We start from the raw sequence: 12,660 nt of genomic DNA on the forward strand, positions 1-12,660 counted from the left end.
GTAGCTTTATTTTGAATAATTTCATGTACAAAACTCTCGATTGTGGTAGCTACCAGAGGAAACAAGGATAAAATATTTTGATTTGATGGTTCTCAAATATTAATTACTAACTGAATGTTTTTTTTTGTTCAATCTCAAGATAATTATCTAAATTATTCGAAAAAATATTTGTCCTACAAAATCTATGGTTTGATCAAAGAGTCCCCCTTTCCAATGTGTATCGATAACGAAGTCATCATAAATGATTACTAACCAGCTGATTTTTTTATTTTCACTTATTTAATACTTATAAAATTCAACAGACATATTGTCCTACAAATTGCGTAATAAATATTTGAGAACCGTCAAATCAAAAATTTTTATCCTTGTTACCTCTGTAAGCTACCACAATCGAGAGTTTCGTACATGAAATTATTGGGCATCTCATCAAAATAAAGCTACTCACGAAAAATTAGCTTGATAGTAATCACTTGCAAAAATGGGCGATGTATCCCGGACTAAAAGCAATATCGTCTAGCGCCGTCACTTTTCCTCACTGGAATTAATACTGCTTTAAGGCTGCCAGGGCGGACCTGCATAAAGTAAAGAGTTCTGAGAACACAATTTTATATAAAAGTTGAACGGTCAATGAATAAGCCGTGCATAAGGAGAGGAAGAATAAAAATAGGACACACTCCTGAAAGGATAATCTGTTTTCTTTTAAAGGATTAACTTTGCATTTAAATGTCATTTACGGAAGTACCTAATGTATTTATCACAGTCCGAAAATAAAACTATATGTTCATTTCTAATTAAACTTATCCGAAATGCTTCCATAAAATTTTCTTTTCTTTGTGTGAATATTCGGTCATTTACTATCTTTGTTATACTGGAGATTGATATTTAACGAATTCTATGTATTATTAGTTATTATCTAGCTGTTCGTTTACCTGTGCATGATTGGTGACTCTTTCCATAGTGAAGTATGAAATCATTAGATAGGATTTAAAAAAAATATTAATCGTGTGCGCTTGTTTATGAGATTCAAATGCAACACCTATGTATAAAAAAAATTAAAGTACAAACTCTCATGCTCTAGAGGGCTCGATTCGACTTGCACATGACTATTATTTTAGATATTAGATCATTTAGATATTTTAGATTTATTTTATTTTTTTATTAAAACTACGGAACCTTACAATACACGTGCCACGCATTTGACCGGTTTTGTTTCTGACATAAAAATAATTAATGAAATTTTGACTTTCAACCCCTCCATCAAGCGAATTTACTATTGAAAAAAGCTTTTGGAAATCGGATTAAAACGCTTTTCACGTGTTAGGTCGCAGCATGTTGGTACTCAAAGCATACCAACGTTTAACCCATTGAGCCCCGAACGGCCCGATCGGTCCACGACACAGATTTTCTATTGTGTCTGTGATTCCGGGGCCTGAATTATTAAATGAATCAGAAGTTTGAGAGACAGAATTTTACGCAGAAACTTGGAATTAATTCATGATACATATAGATAAAAATATATATCATACAGAGATATCTTATTTAATTGGGTTCATTTATTATATTTGTGTGTGGGTTACCCTCTTAGATTTTTTTATATCTTCAATACATTGAATTACTATTATTAATTACTATTATGAATTACTGTAATACTGTTATAATGAATTACTATTAAATATAATTAATTTGCCCTGCTACATTTATAGAGCTTATTATATTGGAAGTCGTGTTTTTATAGAGACGTTTTTAGAGCTTTCCCTACACATATTGCGATACACAAATTGTTATTTAAGATATCTCTACACCATGGACATGAATAAATAATAAATAAATAAATAAAATCTTAATAATAATACCAAAGCATACATTGAATTTAGTAGTAATACGTTAACAAAAATAAAAACAAAACGGAGCCACACACTATGTGCGGCTACATGCATCCAAGCACCTGCTACGGAGGTCCAGGACAGCACTTGAACTGCCAGCAAAAAATATCAATTGTGGGATCAGAGGCCAGGACACGATTTAACAGATGAAGGGCCAAGTGTGACGCGTCAAACACGGTGAAGATACTATAATATTTTACGTGAAGATTCTCTAATATAAAATATTACAGTATCGGTATCCGGTATCAGCGTTCTGGCCATCATTTTTCTTTTTCTCATTGCGTACTAAGACCTCTGTAGAACCGCCATCCTGTAACAATGACCCGAAATTTCCACACAAAATTCCACACAAAAAGAGAATCTTAACATAAAATATTATAGTATCTTCTGGTGCCAGCAGATTGGTAAGGTTAGGTTTGCTCTTGAAGCGCGCGCTATAGCGTTGTCTTGCAGCAAGATGCTACTTGAAGTGTGAGAAAGATTCGAAGATGATGTTTACTCACTGTTTATATTTAGTAAGTTTTAGTGTTATTACTATAGTTTATTCGAAATTTGGTAATTATTTACTTACGATTCAAAATTATTTCAACACAATCATGTCAACTCGTCTTTATGTCCAAGGAGGGAAGGGGCAATGGAAGAGATATTTTCTCTGATTCTATATTATTATTATTTATTGCACTTTACTGTGCTGGCATACAAATAGATCAAATTAAAACTTGTAACTAGACCAACGCGGAGGGCGGCCTTTAATATCACTTAAGAGTGATCTCTTCCAGGCAACCCACTATGCAAAGTAATAGTTTATGGCAGGTAGGTAAAGAAGTATAACACCAGGAATTATATTGTGTGTCGAGGACACGTGTCAGAAGTGAAACTTCTCTGACAAGATTCAAAGATACGCCGTCGCCTTGCTCCATGACGTGACGGTGTTGCCACGACGCGACCTTGAAATTATGCTCTCAACGCGTCTATAGAATTTTCACTTGAAAAATATTTTATGCTTTGCAAAACACATACTTACTATAAAATTGATTTGGTGCTTTTTAGTTCAGTATAAAAAGGGATTATAAACTCGATAAGAGAAAAAGTATGGACATCTATTAACTCGTAACTTTTTAAATGTTTCTTATTTCATTTGTGCCGGCATTCTCGACGATATAATGAACATGACGCCTTTGAGCCTGTACAAAGTAATACATTTCTGAGCTTTTTCACCTTATACCTACAACGCCGCTTTAACATTTTCGATATTTTATTTTTTAACACTGTCATTTTTATTCATCTTCTCTTATATATAAAAATGAATCGCAAAATGTGTTGGTAAGCGCATAACTCGAGAACGGCTGAACCGATTTCGATAATTCTTTTTTTATTATATTCCTTGAAGTACGAGGATGGTTCTTATGTAGAGAAAACGTAAACATGTACCACGGGTGAAGCCGGGGCGGACCGCTAGTTGTAAATATAATGCAATTTATGATCGCTATTTCTTCTTCTCTTTTATATATAAAAATGAATCGCAAAATGTGTTGGTAAGCGCATAACTCGAGAACGGCTGAACCGATTTCGATAATTCTTTTTTTATTATATTCCTTGAAGTACGAGGATGGTTTTTATGTAGAGAAAACGTAAATAGGGCCCCACGGGCGAAGCCGGGGCGGACCGCTAGTTTCTTATATATAAAAATGAATCACAAAATGTGTTGGTAAGCGCATAACTCGAGAACGGGTGGACCGATTTCGATAATTCTTTTTTTATTATATTCCTTGAAGTACCAGGATGGTTCTTATGTAGAGAAAACATAAATATGTACCACGGGCGAAGCCGAGGCGGACCGCTAGTTTTATATAAATATGAACTTAGAATATTACGATATCTAATACATCGGAAAAGAAATACGTATGTTTTGTTCGCGGAAGAATTCTAACAAATACCCGCGGCCCCATCATTAAAGCGGCTCGACGGAACACAGTGGGGTTTTAGTCGGTAAGAATCCGACATAACCCACGGCTCCTTCCCCGGGGGCCGTGGGTATCTTTGGAAGATTTCCCCACTATAAAAAAAGGATGTTATTTTCATATAATATTATTATTACTTACTTATCGCTTGCCCCGGCTGCGCTTTAGTTAAACCATAATAAAACACGGCCACCATAATCTTATATATAAAAATGAATCGCAAAATGTGTTGGTAAGCGCATAACTCGAGAACGGCTGAACCGATTTCGATAATTCTTTTTTTAGTATATTCCTTGAAGTACGAGGATAGTTTTTATGTAGAGAAAACGTAAATATGTACCACGGGCGAAGCCGGGGCGGACCGCTAGTCTTATATATAAAAATGAATCACAAAATGTGTTGGTAAGCGCATAACTCGAGAACGGCTGAACCGATTTCGATAATTCTTTTTTTATTATATTCCTTGAAGTACGAGGATGGTTTTTATGTAGAGAAAACGTAAATATGTACCACGGGCGAAGCCGGGGCGGACCGCTAGTAAAAAATAAAATTGAGTTTTTCGTTAGGTAGCGTTACAAACAAAGAAACAAATATCTCGTATAATAGTAAAGTTTTTAAAGTTATAAAGCTTTGTTTTATTGTTGTGTCAAATTATGAAGTTTTACGCATGATTCCATGATGAACATGATAAATTCGCTTACTTATCAAATCTCTAAAAAATCCTGAAAACAAATCAACAAAAACAAATCAAACATTGCGGTCAAAAATCTAAACAGATAATAATTTACATATAATAATTATGTTATAAAATGTACAAAGCACACCGCATCCTATTCACAATGGAAGGTATCAGGTTCCTGCATGTAACCTGATCGTCTGATAAATAATAGCCAAATTGATTTTAAAATACAGCATAATTAAAGCTGTGCAATGAAGACTTGTAAATCTTTCATAAAAGTGTATCCGATGATGAAGCGAACAATACTAGAGATTTCAAAGGCAGACAAAAGGCTGCGGGTAGCGCCTTGTCAAAGTAATATTGTCATGATATGCATTTTTATGGTATCTTTAATTTCTGTAAAAAGAATAAATTCGTCATAAAGGAAGGATTTAAAATTTTGAGTATAATTAAATTACAAATACCTCACATATCTGTTCACTTTGTAAGACAATTATTTCTCAAAAAATAGTATTTTTTCGCTAGTTTCAGTGTCACGCTGACCGTACTCTGACCGTCGATGCTGCCCTAATCACTACATACTATCATATAGTATTAAACAAAGTCGCTTTCCCTGTCCCTATGTCGCTTTGTATGCTTAAATCTTTAAAACTACGCAACGGATTTTGATGCGGTTTTTTTAAATAGAAAGAGTGATTCAAGAGATTTTAGTATATAATTCATTAGCGGGCGAAGCCGCGGGCGGTAAGCTAGTAAATAAATAAATTTTAAAACGCTTCATAGAGATCCTACGTTATGGCACCGACGGGCACCGTGCGATCAGTGTGACACAAAAATAGACAATAAACGTCTATATATTATAATCTTTTTTGCTCGTCTGTCCATTTGTGCTTCCACAGTTTTCGACTAGACTTATATAAGTACATGGATATAACAAGGAGTCAATTAAGATATTTTATTCAGAAAAGCAATTAAACCCTGACCGTTAATTATATCGATTAAGGCGTTACCCGGCAATTTCGACTATGTTCAACCTTTATAAAGTCTGGTACAACATAAAGCACAATACCGAAAAAAATATATAAAATAGGATGGTCTTTGATCTTTAATTGCTCGCGAGGACTTTTTTCCAAAGTAAATAGATTTCTAGAAAAAAAATGTGCTGTGGTCATCGATTTTTCCGCAAATACTCTATAAACTTCGTAACCTGCTGACTTAGAGCTCTGAAAATTTTATGTTTAATAAATTATCAATTACACAACAGTCCCTGACGAGGATTTTTTGTTTCACTGATTAGTATCTTTTTAAATACAAAATGCGAGGAAAAAAGAAGGTGCAGCGGGAGAGGTTTGAGATCCGTTAAGTATGGTCAAGGTTATTAGCGCATGTATAAGCCTTAAAAGTTGACCACAACAACTATGAATTAAATCCTAAATAATCAGGCGCTCGCTAGTGTATAATAACATTAAGTTCTTCTATAATATAAAAAAATGAAGGTTGAACCGATTTCGTTAATTCTTTTTTTATAATATTCTTTAAAGTACCAGTCCTTATAAAGAGTAAACGTTAACATGTACCACGGGCGAAGCCGGGGCGGACCGCTAGTAACATGATAAAAAAAGCAAAAGTGATTTAAAAATGATTACGAAGGCTAATCAACACACGACTCATAGTGCGGTACAAATGTCGGGCAAACGTAATTACAATCGGATGTAGCGGCGTATTTAGCTGCCCTGGGCTGTTAAATTTTGCCCTCGGATTAGCCTTGGTGGCAATTGTGCTCATCATAATTTGTATGGTTCTATTTGTATACACATCTTATATTCCCTTGTTTATCATCTTAATTCTATTTTAGAAGAGTAAAAGACGTTTAAAATGATTGAAAAAAAATAGTATATAATATATATAATAGTTTAACGTTTTCATTAGTTAGAATTTGTAATTAATTTGAATGCATTTTTATCACGTGATAATACACTAAAAGGTGTCTTGGAAGGGCTATTACTATTTAATTATGTTAAAGTAAATTTATTTATTATCTGTGTTATTCTAAATTGCGTGCCTTCCTGTGAGGTGTATAATCTATGGTCTCTCTCTGCTCCGTGACATTATAGCGACTGCATGTGTTCCCGGTATTTTTACTTAGAAATAAAGTTAATTTAAAGTAATCAGTGTTTGTGACTCATTAACCCCATCAGGTTATGGGCCCAGCACGCTTCCACTGCGCAGAAACAAAGAAAGTGCGAAATCTCGTTGTAAAATCAGTGATTAAAACATTACATGTGAACTTAACCTCAAACCGGCAACGTGACTTTTGTTAATACAAACTTTTGTGTTGAAAGTGAATAAATTCAAACAAAATGGCAACAAATAACCAATCGGCATTAATTGAAAAGCTATCCGGTCGGGAAAACTATGCAACTTGGCGGTTTGCAATGCAAACATATCTACAACATGAGGAGTTGTGGGACTGCATAGAATCTAACATGGAATCAGATCCAAAACGAGATACTAAGGCGAGAACAAAGATAATCCTCTCAGTGGATCCCACGAACTATGTGCATATCCAAGAGGCTCGCACCGCCAAAGAAGTTTGGGATAAATTGTCCTCAACATTTGATGACTCTGGGCTGACACGCAGAGTTGGGCTACTGCGTGATTTATGTAACACGTCACTAACTGAATGTCAAAATGTAGAGGAGTATGTAAGCAGAATAATGAACACAGCTCATAAACTCAGAAACATTGGTTTCAAAGTGGACGACGAGTGGCTAGGTACTATGTTGCTCTCAGGTCTGCCCGAAAGCTACAAACCAATGATAATGGCCATTGAAAGCTCAGGCACAACTATTACTTCAGATTCTGTAAAGGCAAAATTATTACAGGACGTCAGACCATATGAAAATGAGTCAAATGCATTCGCAGTTAACAAAAAATTTCAGAAAAATTTCAAGAGGCATTCTAAAGGACCTAGGTGCTACACCTGTAATAAATATGGACACAAAAGCCCAGAATGCAAATTGAAAAATAAAGAAGTATCACAAAATTCCAGTAGTTCATCATATGCTGCTGTATTTACAGCGACAACTGCACAGTGTGATGCCTGGTATGTGGACTCAGGCGCATCCTCACATATGGTCAAAGACAAGAGTTTGCTTCAGAATGAGACTACTTCCGTTATAAAGAATATAAGAGTAGCAGATAACAGAGTATTATCAGTGCAATGCTCAGGGCAAGTGAGCTTAAATACTTACAATGAAAAAGGTCAAGAAAATAAAGTACTGTTTACAAATGTATTACATGTTCCTGAATTAACTACAAACTTACTATCTGTAAGTCAGATTATTCGCTGTGGTGGCCAAGTAAGATTTGACAAAACTGGCTGTGTTATTATGAACAATAAAAATCAGATAGTAGCAACAGCTAGTATTATCAACAACATGTACCGGCTGAACATGCCCGGAGGAGGCTATGCATGCATGTCCGATGTTGAAGAAAATGATGCATATTTGTGGCATCAACGTATGGGTCACCTGAATTTCAGTGACTTAAATAAACTATTAGAAAATACTGAAGGTATGAAAGTACTAAAGAAAAGTGTTAACAATTTAACATGCATAACATGCATAGAAGGAAAACAAGCGAGACTGCCTTTCAAAAATAAAGGAACAAGGGCGACAAAACTCCTTGAACTTGTGCATTCCGATGTATGTGGGCCCATGGAGACAGAATCTCTCGGTGGAGCTAAGTACTTTCTCACTTTTATCGACGATTTTTCTAAAAATGTATTTGTTTATTTCCTAAAGCACAAATCAGAGGTGCTTGATAAATTTAAAGAATTCAAAAATTTTGTAGAGAAACAATTGGAATGTAAAATCAAATGTCTACGCACTGATAATGGCCTTGAATATATTAATAAGAATATTTCTGATCTTTTAAAAAGTTATGGAATCATACATCAAACTACTGTGCCCTATACACCACAGCAAAATGGTGTCGCTGAAAGACTTAATAGAACATTAGTAGAAAAAGCCAAGTGTATGCTACTCAATGCAAAATTATCTAAAAGATACTGGGCGGAAGCTATCCATACGGCTGCTTATCTACTAAATAGAATACCAACTAAGTCATTAGATTATAAAACTCCTCAAGAAGTATGGACGGGAAATAAACCAAGTGTTAGTCACCTACGTGTATTTGGATGTGAAGCGATGGTACACCTACCAAAAGAGAAAAGAAAGAAATGGGATCCAAAAGCACAGAAAGCAATATTTACTGGTTATTGTACTAATACCAAGGGTTACAGGTTTGTCATTCCTACATCTGGACTGGTTCTGAAGAGCAGAGAGAGACCATAGATTATACACCTCACAGGAAGGCACGCAATTTAGAATAACACAGATAATAAATAAATTTACTTTAACACTCCCTTCAAATAAGAGCCTTCATCAAAGTAAATATATTGAAAAACTGTTGGAAAGGTTCAACATGAGCAGTGCTAACCCTAACTCTGTTCCAGCTGATCCTCATGTAAAGTTACAGAAAAATGAGACGATGCCTGCATACAACCTACCATACAGAGAAGCAGTTGGATCACTTATACACCTAGCAACTGTAAGCAGACCAGACATTATGTTTGCAGTCAGTCTGGTAAGTCAGTTTTTGCACAATTATAATGAGTCTCACTGGAATGCTGTAAAGAAAATATTAAAATATTTAAGAGGAACCATTGATTTTGGTCTATGCTATCAATGTAAGCCACAGATCTCAGATTTAATTGGCTATAGCGATGCTGATTATGCTAATGATGCTATATCAAGGCGTTCCATGACAGGCTATGTGTTCATGAAAAGTGGAGCTGCGATCACATGGTCCAGTCAACGCCAACATAGTGTAGCCTTGTCAACTACTGAGGCGGAATTTATGGCTGCCTGTGCGGCCACCAAAGAATTAATGTGGTTAAAACAATTATTGTGTGATTTAGGAGAATACAAACAAAGTTCTGTGTGTTTAAATATTGACAATCAAAGTGCTATAAATGTAATTAAAAATAGTGAATTTCATAAACGCTGTAAACATATTGATATTAAGTATAATTTTGTGAAAGAAAAATATAATGAAAAGATTATTTCTTTAAAGTATGTTAGTACAGATCATCAATTTGCTGATATTTTTACTAAAGCTTTACCTCGAGATAGATTTAAATTGTTAAGATGTAATATTGGTATGTCAAATCAAGGAACTTAAAGTGTTTGTATTCCGATATAGATTTAAGTTGAATAAATGTAATATTGGTATGTTAAATAAAAGGTGAATATTAAGTTCTGTTATAATAAGAAGTAAATTGTATGTTAAACTTATGTATATGTGAAGTTGAAACTTTTTGTTTATATTTTCTTTGTGGAAGGCTCTTATTTGAAGGGAGTGTTAAAGTAAATTTATTTATTATCTGTGTTATTCTAAATTGCGTGCCTTCCTGTGAGGTGTATAATCTATGGTCTCTCTCTGCTCCGTGACATTATAGCGACTGCATGTGTTCCCGGTATTTTTACTTAGAAATAAAGTTAATTTAAAGTAATCAGTGTTTGTGACTCATTAACCCCATCAAATTAATATAAAAAGTTTTTCCAAAAAAATCGGAAAATTTAGTAAGCGTCGTTAGTTTTGTTAAAATGGTCATAACAATATAATATTCATATCAAATTTTATACGTAAAAGGATTTCCAGTTTCAGTTACCATCATATTACAGAGTTTTTAATATACAGTTCTATCTCTGTGAAATGGTTTTAAAAAAATATAGCCATGAATAAACAAATATACGACTGCTCGTTTTGTATGTACGTACTTGCCTCAACGTCAACTCATGGGTTTTGATGAGTTTTGCAATAGAGAAATCTTTGAGAGCTTTTTGACTAGAATTTCATTTTTATTGACTTGTGTCCGATTCTTTTTTTATAAAACTTTATTTTTTATGAAAATCTTTACTAAAATAATACGAATAGTTAGTTGATGGCTAGTTGGATCGAATGAATAAAAAACGAACGGAAAAGTAAAAGATTTATTTTAGAATTTGTTTAAAATATAAAATCCTAAACATTTTTATATCGTCATGAAATCTAATACAAACATATTCCTGAATTATTCTTAATAATTCTTTATATTGGAACAGATAATTCAATAGAATGACGATGACGATGTCTCAATTCACATTTTTATTATTAACCTTGACTCATGTGTGAATACGATGATCAGAACTTTCCCCTTTAACTACTTATTATAAATAGCAATTATACGTAATCCATACTAATATTATAAATGCGAAAGTAACTCTGTCTGTCTGTCTGTCTGTTACTCAATCATGCCTAAACTACTGAACCAATTTGCATGAAATTTGGTATGGAGATATTTTGATACCCGAGAAAGGACATAGGCTACCTTTTATTGCGAAATAATATGTACCACGGGTGAAGCCGGGGCGGACCTCTAGTATATAATATGTCTCAGAATCTCTAGAATCAGAATATTAAACGCTTTTACGCTGAGACTTTAGTTCAAATAGTTCTGCCTTTTAAAGTTAGTTTCAAAATAAAATTCGCGTAGTCTCACACCTATGTACCATAGTCCGACAGCAAACATGACACTCAACCTTGGTTCACTCAGAATTGTCAGTTCCCGACTCGCGTGTTCCTTTTTACGGTTCTGTGCGCTTTACTGCGTTACTTTCGCTCTCAAATTTTGTTGATTTGTTTGCAGATAGGCGTAGATAGACCAGTGTATAGCATGTGTACTGTGTGTGATATTTTTATCTGTATTTTATTTTGTTGGCCAGTTTCAAATCATTCATCCGGAACCAAAAGCTTAATTTAAATTTCCTATCTATTACGGAATAATTGCCTTAAATGTTGATACAAAATTTACTTTTAATGTTAGGTAATTTATATGATTATATTAAATAATTTTTGTATACATTTCATCGAAGAATTATAAACCTGAAACTTCTCTTCTAAAGCCTCTTTTATAGATTCTAGACAATACTAGACCAGACTCTGGCACAATAGTCAGATTTATATCCGTTAAGCTCACAGGATTGACATTTAGTTAAAAACTTGCTAACTATAACCATCGGAACTTTTCTGCAGGTGACTTTAAGTATTCGTTTCTTTTTTGTACTAGGTAGATACCTATAAAAGTTTTCGTCTGCTTTATTTATAGTTTATTGATTTTTCTCGTGAAAAGGTAAAAGCCGTACAAATTGATATCCCACGCACATTAATAAAATGTATATTTCACGTTTCATTATGATTATCTAGTTGTTAGATAATTAATTATCTGTGGTTATCCTGATTATAAACATTAAAGCTTTGACGTATGCCTTTTTAGGTTATATTGAAACATTAGCTGTGACAAGTTATGTTTATAAAACGACCAACTCATTTATTTAATGAAAATTCGTTGGATAATAAATACCATTTGTAGGCTATTTACAAGTGGTATCATTTCGCATGTATTCAGTTGATCCGAATGCAGTTAATTATTTTGAAAGGGTTGTTTAGTTTCCCACGACTGCTTTGAATCAATAATTAGAAAATTGTATCAATTATCCATATATTAGTACGTAGATCCTTTGTGACAGTCTTGATCGCCATTATTGACAATTTCCTAATGATTTATTATTAACACAACATGTTAGCTCGAATTGAAATACAATTGCAAGTGCAATTATGAAAACTGAGTTTATCCTTCTAACGACTTAATAGTGTTTCACTGTAGGGGTTGTGTTTGAATATTTGAAATATCTTATCGTTTCATGGAGGGAACTTTTGACGATGGATCAGCGTATCCCACTAATAAAATAAACGTGAAAATTTCAATAATGTATGTATGTATGTATCACGCAATAACAGCTGCTTGGATCTGTATGAAATTTGGTACAGATATAGTATGGATAGGCTACTTTTACCAGGATATCACGCGAGTTATGCCGCGGGTAACAGCTAGTTCATTATTATAAGCTTCGATTTTTAAAAGTGTGAACAAAATAAAGTCGCTGTAAGCGAAGGAATTTTATCGTATACAGTTTTTAATTAAAATCTCTCCTGCTGTGCGTTTACCCTTTGTTTTAAAAGACAATATTTC

The 12,660-nt window shown here is 33.9% G+C and overlaps 1 pseudogene; it reads left to right on the plus strand.

Moving 5' to 3' along the window:
- Positions 1-8,993: 8,993 nt before the first annotated feature.
- On the plus strand, positions 8,994-9,805 carry LOC149910956 (uncharacterized; annotated as a pseudogene).
- The last annotated feature ends 2,855 nt before the right edge of the window (positions 9,806-12,660 follow it).

This window comes from Colias eurytheme, chromosome 1 (genome assembly GCF_061535395.1).
Source record: "Colias eurytheme isolate Ceu_HAF_F1 chromosome 1, ilColEury1 Martin Lab GWU primary, whole genome shotgun sequence".
Lineage (NCBI taxonomy): Eukaryota > Metazoa > Arthropoda > Insecta > Lepidoptera > Pieridae > Colias > Colias eurytheme.